Source organism: Tupaia chinensis, unplaced genomic scaffold (genome assembly GCF_000334495.1).
Source record: "Tupaia chinensis unplaced genomic scaffold, TupChi_1.0 Scaffold000316_1, whole genome shotgun sequence".
Lineage (NCBI taxonomy): Eukaryota > Metazoa > Chordata > Mammalia > Scandentia > Tupaiidae > Tupaia > Tupaia belangeri.
In genome coordinates this window covers 6,380,398-6,392,058 of record NW_006159809.1, presented here as the reverse complement: position 1 = coordinate 6,392,058, position 11,661 = coordinate 6,380,398, and positions in this window count along the sequence as shown.

The window sequence follows — 11,661 nt, the reverse complement described above, 5'->3', positions numbered from 1 at the left end:
CTCTTCCCCCTGCAGTTAGTTGAGTCAGCCCAGTGTCTACAGCCAACACAGATGGGGTCCCTGCTCTCAACGTGCCTGTTATAGCCAAGGGAAGGAGACCATGATTACATAAATAATTACTTAAGTATCATGGTGTTAAGGGTGATGATGAGAGCATAAAATAGCCATGAACTGCTTGGGGGTCAAGTAAGATGTCTCTTTCTGAAGAAGTGACACACTGAAATGTGAATGAAGTACAGGATTTGCCAAGGAGAGAGCAGTGTGGAGAAAGTGTGGTTGGCAGGGGAATAGCAAATGCAAAGGCCATGAAGGAAGAGAGAGTTTGGAGGGTCTTAGAGCCAATGTGACTATAGTGAGAGACACACAACTTCAGATAAGGCAGAAGGTATGCAGGGGCCAGATCTGCTGAAATCTGTATCATGAAGTATATTAACCTTTACCCTGAGAGGCCTGGAAAGCCTTGGGAGGATTTTAAGCAGGACAGTAACATTTTCAGATTTAGATTCTGAAAAATCACCTTGCCTGCTCGGTGGAAATAGATTGGGGGCAGGGAGGAGGGAGACAAGTTGATGGTGTTGATGGACCCTCCACTAGGAAGGCAGATACCCACTGGAATTCTGCCCAACTCAAAGGATGCTCCTGGATCATCTCCACTCTACACACCAAGTTCTATGCCTTATCCAGTCCTAGAATGAACCAGCTTTATTTTTGGTCCAATTTCATCTTGGGCTGAGATCTTGACTTTCCTTTCCTTTATAATCATTAAATAAATGGAGAAAAAGAGAGAATACAGAAAGAACCCTACATTTTGTGCATTGTGGAGTCTCAACCAATATTTAGCAATTCTGGGATAGTCGAGAAATGGAAGAAAGACTTCGAAAAAAAAAATAAACCAACCAACAAACAAACAAAAAACCAGCAACAGAGATATCCCATCTCTCTGCAGTTTTGTAAGTTTTTGTAACTATCAGGAGAGTAGAGATGCAAGGTCACTATGGAGAAGGGAAAAAAGAAGGAAAAGGGACCAGGGAGAAAGGGGCTACATTTGGTGCATTGTGGAGTCTCAACCAATATTTAGCAATTCTGGGACAGTCGAGAAATGGAAGAAAGACTTCGAAAAAAAAAAATAAACCAACCAACAAACAAACAAAAAACCAGCAACAGAGATATCCCATCTCTCTGCAGTTTTGTAAGTTTTTGTAACTATCAGGAGAGTAGAGATGCAAGGTCACTATGGAGAAGGGAAAAAAGAAGGAAAAGGGACCAGGGAGAAAGGGGAGAAGGAAAACCTAAGAAAGAACTATCCCTGGCAAAGCTTTCACAAAGGCCCTTGACCAGCCTTCACCTCCCTTTCTGGAACATCACCTGTGGCCAGCCAGGGTCATCACTATGTCCAACCCCACTGTAGACTTCCAGAGGTCTCCTTCTCTCCACACCATCCATCTCTAATTCCCACATGCCCTCATGGCTCTGGTCTCAGCCAGGAATGGAGGAACTCCAGGGTTTGTATGAGAATGAGGCCTGATGTTGGCAGACTTACTTGTATCAGAACACACACACAAACACACATACATTATATATTTATTTGTATGTATTATTTATTAAAATTTTTATATATAATATTAAAACAAATTTATAACAGGTGCATTTTTAGGCAGTTGGAGAAAGGGAAAGGAAAGCCAGGAGAAGGAAGGCAGGTGTGTGGGAATCTGGCTATCTCAGGGTCACCTTTCCTAGAGCCATAGGAGCCTCTGGCTTATCACTCCATCCTGCATACCTCCTGTGAAGCTCCAGTTCTTCCTTCCCCAAGTTTATGATTATCATTATGGAGGGAAGGGGGCAGCAGAGAGTGAGACCAAAGGCCATCCAGGACTGTGCTGACAATTTTGGAGTCAGCATCTAGGACTCTCCTTTTCAATACCTTGAGGCCCCTAGTTGGAAATGTCCCACCAGAGACCCAAATGCATCCAGACATACAGACCATGACTTTGTATGTGGTGTTTTAGGAGCTCACATAGCCTACGGAGATGAGATAAGTATGAAAGAAGTGACCTCTTCACTTAAGAGAGTCATACAGTGTTCATGGGGTCCAGGTGAAGGTCAAGGGAGTGTGTTCATAGACTCATGTAGACCGCAGAAGAGATAGCATTTAAATAAAAGAGACTGGTGTTGAGAATCCAGGGGACAGGGTGATTGAGGACATTGTCCATACTATATCACTCTCCATAACATTGACTTCAATAGGGCTGCCATCTTGGGCCTTGGGGCTATTGTTGAGAATGGACTATGTTCTAATGAGGAAGAAGTTGAACTGTCCTGAGGGTAACTACTACCAGCCTGATACATATGCTTTATACTACCCAGATGCATAGAGAAATGGTCCAGGGTGAGAGCAGGACTCTAAGGGCTCAAGGTCAGAGAGCCTTTCCTGATGGCAGAAGTTTTCAACATAGTGAATTCTAGACAGCCAGTTCTTCCCACCAAAGGTGGACTTTGAATGGAGAGTTCTCAGATATCAGATCTCTCAAGTGTCTCACATCCTACACTTGAGAATTATCTGCAGGAGCTTGAGTTCATTGTGAGGAAATGGCTGGGGACAAATGTAGACCAGAATTAGGGAGCAGGGCAGCCTGAGTCCAGGCCAAAATAATCTGAGGATAAGATGTCTCTGACCAGAGTGTGATAACATATTGAACCCAGTTTATGGGTTGGTCCATGCTTTGGTTTTAGAATAGTGCAGAGGTGATACCTCTAAAATAGAAGTCCCATTTTGCGGCTACAGTTTCATGGGAACTTTTCTAAAATCTCTGAGCTAGCAGGCTAATTTTCAGGGAGGAAGAAGGGGAGTGATAGGACTAGAGCAGTCTCCTGGATAAGGAGGCTCTTGGGCCTATACAGCGAGAGAGAGGATGAGATGGCCTTCAGAGGAGGCAGAAGTAAGGGCTGTAGAGATTTGGGCCAAGATTATTGCAAGTTACTGAGAGCCAGAAGGTTTGAGAGGTGGTGGGAGGTCGGAGTTGGGTGGAAGGATGAGGCCTGGCTGTTCCTGGGAGCCCAGACCACCTTGGTGGCCTTTCTATCACTCTTCCTGAGCTCTTCCTGGAATGCAGTGGGAGAACAAAAGGTCCTGGCATTTCTGAGGTCAGGGATAAGAGATAACTGCTTCCTTGTGCTCTGAGTAGTGGCTGAAGAACGTGGCCTTGGGTCTGGACCCCCTGGAAAGCCAGAAAGTGCATGGAGGTGCTGAGGATGTGGTGAGAGATACAGGATAGTGGTATTGGAGAAGTACATGTGAGGGAGGCTGGAGAAAGCAGCCCCCATTGACAACATTTAGTTTTGGAAACTGAGCCCAGCAAGGCCTCTTTATCCTTTATAACCTTGATGATAGGGTTGAGCCCTGAGCACTCACATCCCAAGCTGGGAATGGGGCCTAGTAAGCTCCACATGGCTGGTGAGTCTGTATCTTGCATAATAAGGGATCATTCCAGGGCCTCACTGGACACTAGGCACCCACAAAGAGAAGTATGAGTCAGAGGATTCAACCAGGAAACAGGAAACTACTGGATTTGGATTAGTAGATGGAGGTGGTCTTCTGCATGGTGGATTGATTTGTTTTGGAGAGACAGGTGAAGCTGTAAACTGTGGTGAGAGGAAGGGAGGAGAGACGGCAGGTGTCCTCCACACAGTGTCTTCCCTTTCCTGTTTCCCATCTTTTCATGGGCCCCTTTTTTCCTCCAATCCTTTTTTGGTGGGTTCAGACCCCTGCACATTCATTCCTTTATTCATTCAATAAACGTTGAGCTTTTCCATCGTCTCAGTACTCTGCTCAAGAGATTTGGGATACATCAGTAAAAAACAGATACTAAGATCCCTTTCAACATGGGGCTTACATTCAAGTGAGGGCCCAGGTAGTCAGCAGGAGTGATATGTGGGAGTATTGGAGAGCCTTGGGGAGGAGGGGGAAGGAGGAGATCCTTGCCATTGAGCTGAGGAAGGCAGAACTTGGGTCTATTGGAGAAGAAATAAGAACAGGCCCAGGTCTGGGCTTTGAGAGACACTAAGAGGGTCTCAAACATCAGAGGCTTCAGACTCAGGTTGGGTAGGTACTGGGTCTAAGATACAGGGTGAGCCACTTAACAGGCTGTAGGTCCAAGGTCCAAGCTGCCAGAGGGTGGGCCTGGCACTGCTCATGCCACTCGCCCCCCTTGTCTACCTGAGGGGGTGGGTCATGAGGCACACATGGGATTATGCCAAGCTGATCCTGGCTCTGTGCAGGGCATATACTGGCCACGTGGTCAGGGGAGCTCAGTCTTCCCACCCTTGCATGGAGGAGTAGACTAGAAATTTGAACAGCCTGAACTCAGGCTGGTGCGAGTCAACATTTTCATCACAAGATCCTTTAAGAGAGGGCCTTAGGGAAGACTTCGCAAGCTTTTTGTTTGTTTGTTTTCCAGTGTTCTAGCGATTCTAGTTTCAGTTAACTCCACACTGATCCTGTGAATTGAGGATCAGGATTTGTCACTCTGTTCTACAAACAGGTACACTCAGTCCCTGGCATTTGGAGTGAACCCATGTTGCAGAGAGCTGCTGTTTGAGGTGGACTAGCATGCCAGACCTGCTGATTCCAATTCAGCTTCCCTCACTGCTAGGCCCTGAACAGGTGCCCAGGGTGGCAAACACCTAGACACTCCCTCACCTAGGCAGAAGGAATGCAAGTGTAAGTGGGTCCAGAGCCCTGTGGTCTCAAGTTTGTTGTTGTGGTTTGGGGGACCCTAAGAGCAGTTTGTAGGAGGACAAATATGTGTAAGGAAATGCTCTTTCTTCTCCTCACTTCTCTCTGCGTATTCTTGAGGTCTGTAGTGAGCTGAGGCCAGAGGTAAGGGTGGTCCCTGCTCCATGGTAGAAAGGCATGGATGGGAAATGTCATAAAATTCTTGGTCAAGGCCCTTAAAAATGACAGCATGGCACATGTGCAGCTGTTGGAGGTGTCCTGGCAGCCCAGGGCTGTGCATGCTCAGCTAACCTCAACTCCTTTCCATCGTTCTCCCCTGCTTTTTCTCAGCCTGAGTCTGGTCCCCATTTCTGGCACTTTGTTTCCCCTCAGAGCCCTCTTTGCTCTCTGAATCTCTATTCTGGCTCTCTTCTCCCTTCTGATTATGGTTTCTCTGGCCAATCAGTGGCCTATCTCTGTGACTATTGCTACATGGATAAAATAAAACTGGCCTCCGGAGAACAGCCGCTGGATCCCTTTAGCAGCCTGTAAGTGGCCCCACTGAAATGCACCATCTTTCTGTGCCATGGCCCCTGCAGGCCTTGGGGTACAGCTCTCCCTGGTGACTTACTGCCCTTCCTTGGGGGTACAGGTGAGAGCAGGTCCCCCAGCTCTGGCCCCATCCCTGGTTCTGCATCCTGACCCTCAGTCCCAGAGCTGCCTGTGCCCCTCCCTCTGCAGGCAGCCTCCTGGCTGACTTCACTCCCTGTCACATTCCTGGCTGTGAAAGGGACCTCTTGCATGGCCCTGGGGAGATGACATGAGTTTGTTTGTTTTTCTCCTGTCTCCACTTCAAGGGCTGCACTGGCAAAAACAGCACCATGATGACTTCCAGCTCTTCCCCTGCTTACTTTGAGCATGGGAAAAGACAGCCTCCATTCTGAGATGGGTCAGCCGAGGGAAGAGAAGTGTGGTCACCTGTCCCACTGCCCTGTGTGGGCAGTTAGAGTCGCCTGGTGCCCACAAACTCCTTCTGTTTACTCACCTCAGAAGTCCCACAGAAGAGTCAGGAAGACAATCATTAAGTTGTTGGGAAAGTCATGACATAATTTTCTGTTTTATTTTCTATGAAAAACTGTCATGACTTTCCCAACAACCTAATATATAAAGCTAAAAGTTTTGGGAAGAAAATCTTACCCTAAAGGAGTGGATCTAAAAAGCAAGCGGAACACAGCTGAGGCCCAGAAAACTTTCCTACTCCCTCGCATACCACACTGTGCCTCTCAGTGACAGCAGGTGCTCCTATACAGTCGAACTTGTATTTGAACCTTGAAAATTCTGATTATAAGAGACATTCTTCTCTCCTACTAGTGAATCCAGTAAAAAGAGACTGTATATGGGACCCAAGATGTTTACTCTTCAAATTCCAAAAATGAGCTTCCGAGGATCAAACTCTTTCCAAGAACAAAGAGACCAACTGCTGTTCCCTGTAAGTGACCCTGTTCAGGAAGAAGAGGATGGAGTTGAGAGCCCAGTGGATGGATGGAGCAAATGACTGAAGACGTTGTTATACATATTACCCTCCATGATCTTATCATCAGTGAGGCTGTGGGCCTTGGGCTTATTATTGAGAATGGCCTAGGTTCTGGTGGGTGGAAAAAGTTGAACTGACTCAAGCAGGACTTTACTATTGGCAACCTTGTGATAAACTCCAACAAACCCAGGGACCACAGAGAAAGGGGCTCAGGGTGAGAGCAGGACTACAGAGACCTCGCCAATAACAGAGGCATCTCTGGGAAGCAGTGACTGTAGGTTATTTGAGGATCTCGGAAAACTGAACCAGAGCACCAGGACTATCTCACCCATCTCTCTTCTTAGAGAGCAAAAGAAGGTGTCCAAATAGAGCTGACACAGGAAAATAGCAGTAATAGGCAGTGGAGGAGGGGAGAGTCTGAAAACCCTCAAGCTCATCCCTTTGTTCCTCACTTTGCCTAGGGCCGGGCCACTTGCCCTGAAAAGAAATGGTTTCATAAAGTTCACTTGATGTTATAGAACAGAAACAGTGTCATCTTGAGATCCCTCTAACATCTGCTTTGTGTCTGCCACAATGGAAAAGGCTTTGGTTCATTCATTCTCACAAAGTCAGACCTGTGGCCCTAAAGGAAGGGCTTCCCTTGTAAGTTCTTTGATCAGAAAACATATACTATCCTTTGTGGAACCTCTACCTATCCTATCCCGATCAGTACAATACATTCCTTGCTCCTGGTGACCCTAGGTCTTTGTTTTCTTGTTTTGTTTTGTTTTGGTTTGTGTTTTTTGTTTGTTTTTGTTTTGTTTTGTTTTGTTTTTTGGAGAAGTTTTTGCTATAAGGCGGATGTGCTCACCAGAAAGACAGAGAGAGACAGAAAGCAATGCCACAATCCCTTCTCCTCCATTTTCCTCCCGGGACCTTGGGCACGCATGCACACACGCCCAGCATGGTTTAAGCCACCAGGTCCTGGACTCGAACCGTGGTCAACTACAAGGGAGTCCAGCAACATAGCCATTATGCCAACTGCTGGTCCCACTCCTAGGTCTTAAGGAAACTCACCCAGGTCAGCCTGAAAGAGAGAAATGAGTCATGGATATAGGACATCCACGGGGAGACAAAAAGTACAGTGACCACAGCTGCCACAGTGACCATAGCTCCTGGAAACTGTTGGGGAGATGTTGAGAAGATCACAGAGAGCAGGACCAGTTAATGTTGACCAAGAGCCTTCTCAGAGAGTTGCGAGGACAATGGAGGACATGGATTGGCAGGGAGGTATAGAGAACTGTTAGGAGGAGGTTATGGTAAGAATGAGCAGCCCTGTGTGGCTATGCACCAACATAATGGTGCTGTCAGAGGACAATGGAATTTGGTGTTCTAGTGTCTCAGGACAGCATAAGACCATCCTGCCTACCAGCTGTCCTTTCTGCCTTTCTCTGATATTGTATTTTCTCCTGGTCCCAGTCTTTTGAATGTGCTTTATATAGACTGTCTATATTCCTTTTGACACGTAGTATCCAGAACTTAATCTTGCATGTACTCATTCAATCCATGCATTTAGCACCTTCGACATTATAGGTACTTTACTGGGGGCTAAGGGCACAAAAATGAATCAGACCCAGTTTTGTCTGTAGGGAGCCCTTCATCTGATGCAGAGCTATCTAATAGAATTTTCTGTGGTAGTGGAAATGTTCTTCTTCTGTGCTATCTAACGTGGGAAACACTAGCTCCATGACTACTGAGCCCCTGAGATGTGGCTATGACAGTTGAAGAACTGTATTTTTAATTTTGTTGAATGTTAGCTAATTTAAGTTTGAATAGTTACCTGTGGGAGTCACAGTAGTACAAATCTCATGGGAAAGAGAGGTAAGTAACCAGGCTATTGCATAATCAGAACATGTCATTGTGATCTGGTGAAGGAGTGACTTGATGTACCTGAGTACTAGGAGGGCTTCCCAAAGGTGGGGACATTTGAGCAAAATCTGTGATGATTAGCAAGACATGCTTGATGAAGGGGTGTGGGTAGAAGTCTCAAATTATTGATTCTTGTTTTTTTTTTTTCTTTTTTTTTCTGGATTTCCAAGTTGGGCTCTCCCATAGATTAACCAGAAGAGCTGGGCCTGAGAAAACAGATGATGTGCTCTGCCCGCTGGCCTGGCTCTCCGCCTTCCTCAGCCCTTGGTGGGTGGGTGATGACAGATGGACTCATGAATCTCCCAAGTTGAGAGATCCAAGGGGATGAATGGACCTTGGGAATGATGATTGCACTCAAGGGAGAGGGTGCGGGGTATCTGGAGACCATCTGGAAAGTTGGGAAACATTTAGGGGAAAAGGGTTGATGCAGGAGGAGGTTTCTGGGAGTCAGTTCCCCAGTGGAGGCAAAAAGTCACTCTCAGAGTAAATCCCATCCTCCTGTTCAGATGGGTAAATGAGGGAAGGGTACTTGGAGCCCTGTGGGACAACTGAAGAATAGTTTTTGTGGGATTGAAGCAGAATGGGCAATGAGGTATTCTAGGGGTCTCCCGTGCTCTAGTGTCCATGTTGGTTAGCTAGTAGGGCCCTCATTATCCCATCAGACTGAAGTCTCTGCAGGGATGATGCTCAGTGTGTTTCCCTAGAGAAAAAAGGAATTTAAAAAAAGGTAAATTTGGTGCCAGCAGGTGGCGTAGTGGTTAAGGCACTGGACTCCCATATGGCCAACCACTGGGTCAAGTCCTGACTCAGTGGCTTGAAACTTATGCCAAGTGCATGTGTGTGCATGCACAAAATCCTGAGAAGAGAATGGAGGAGAAGGGATTGCATTATGGCCATCTTCTTGAGGGGTGATTTCTCACTTTTTCTCTTTCTGTCTCTCTATTGAACACATGCACCCTAGGGCAAAGAGAGAAAGACACACACACACACACACACACACACACACACACACACATAGAGAGAGAGACAGAGAGAAGATCTTTAATTTCTACATATGTAAAGTAGAACTCATATTCTTTTCTTTCTCTTTCTTTCTTTCTTTCTTTCTTTCTTTTTCTTTCTTTCTTTCTTTCAGGTTTTTTTAGAGAAAGAATTTTGCTATAGGGTACTTGAGCTCGCTGGAGAGACATAGAGACAGAAATCAAGAAATCACCCCCCACCCCTAGGGGAGATAGCCACACCACAATCCCTTATTCTCTAGTCTGCTCTTGCTATCTTGGGCATGCATGCACATGCACCTGGCCTGAGTTTTAAGCTGCTGGGTCCAGGACTTGATCCAAGGTCAATTACTTGAGAGTCAAGTCCAGCAACATAACTGTTATGCCAATTGCTGGTTCTGCATAAAGTAAAGTTCTTGATTTACCCTTTTAAGACTCAACTCTTTCCTGAGATTTCTCATTCATCCAGTCACTGCATCCAGAAACTTGGGAGTAATCATGAATTCTTCCCTCTTCCTTACATTCCACAATGTTTTCCTCATTACAAGTTTTGTTCATTCTCTCTCTAAAATAAATTTCTGGTTCATTTACTTTTCTCTATTTCCTTTGATACACTATGGTCTAATCTTCTATAATTTCTCATCTGTGAATGTATCTTGAACCAGTTTCCCTATTCCCTGCATTGCCCTTTCTTACCAATTTTTCATATAGAAGTTAAAGCAGGACTGGCCTAATGGTTATGGGAGCAAGATCCTACATGGTCAACCACAGTTCATATCCCAGCCCAGAGACTTTGAAAACATGATAGGTGCATGCCATAAATCCCAATAAAATGGAGAAATGGAGGAGAAGGGATTGGGGTGTGGCCAGATCCCACTGAGCGGTGCTTTCTCCCTCTCTCTGGCAAGCACATGTGTCCTCTGGCAATTAAAAAAAGAAGTTAGAACATTTTTATAAAACTTAGCTTATTTTGTTTAGCTGCCCAAAACTTTTTCAATGGCATCATGTTTTACTTGGCATAAAATCCATACTCTAGCATGATTTGGCCCTGATACATCTTCAACATCATCTCACATGAGTGAGATGCCCAGCATACAATTCTCCTGCTATGCTGGGCTTCCTGTTCCTCAAACAAGTCAAACCCATTCATACTACCAAGACTTTGCCTATGTTGTGGCTTTTCTTCCTTTTTGAACAGGTGACTTCTTCTCATCCTTGATACCTTCATGGACATACTCTTTCTCTTTCTCTCTGATAGCATACTCTTTCCTTCATTTCAAACTTTGTTTTATTATTGACTGCTTGTCTCTTTCACTAGGTTCTAAACTCTGAAAAGCAGAAGTCTTGTCTATTGTGTTCATGCAATATTCAGCAGTTTGTGAGTTATCTTTGATATGGAAATAACTAGATAAGTAATCATCAAAAACATGAATGCGGGACCAGCAGTTAGCATAATGGCTATGTCGCTGGACTCCCATGTAGTTGACCATGGTTCACGTCCCGGACCCCGTGGCTTAAAACTCATGCCGGGTGCATATGCGTGCGTGCCCAAGATCCCAAGAGGAGAATGGAGGAGAAGGGATTACGATGTGGCCATCCCCCCTGGGGGTGATTTCTCGCTTTCTACCTCTCTGTCTCTCTCTGTCTGTCTGGTGAGCACACGTGCCCTATAGCAAAAACCTCTAAAAAAAAAAAAAAACATGAATGAGTGGTATTTTCCCTTTATGCAGTCCAATGAAATCAATACCTTTCCCTGGTAGGTAAAGATTGCTAAGTCAAAGAGTTGCCTTCAGCTATTGTCAAAGTTTATCCTATATTTTCCCATTCTCTTTGATCATATCCAAGACAAGTAAGACTTTTCAAAGGTCACTAAAGCCCTGTGGGTTTCCAATAAACCCTGATACCATTCATTTTTGTGTCCATTATAGTGTTTTCTGAACACATAGCTAGTAGTTGCATGACTATTATGATGGGAACAACCTTTCTCAGCCTGAGTATGGCTAAAATTTCCAAAAATGTTTCCTTTTCCTAAAAATTCTCCCTCTTTAGAAAAATGTGGGTGGTGTGAGAATACTATGACCATGATTTGATATTTGAAAACCCATTTGGGCAGCAAGATAGGAGGTTACTAAGCAGCTATATCTGGTAAAAAGGCCTCTGTTAATTGGAAGAGGCCTTAGTCTCAGTCATGCGCAAGGTCCTTGGTTCTTCTTTTCTTGAACTTATATAATTATTCATACATTAAATTGCTATACATCATTTAGATTGTGAAGAGACTTTACCCAGCATGATATACACACCTCAGTCCAGCCCAGTTGAGATCACTATACACATCCTCATCAACAGATAATAAACCTTACCTGTGTCCTGTAAGTGTTTTACCTCTCCATTCCCCCCCCCCAATTTCCTACACTCTTCCCCTCCCACACTCTGTTTCCACTTTGTCTCTAGCGTCCATTACAATTTTTAATATTTTTATGTTCTCCAGTCTTTCAGTCTCTACCATACAG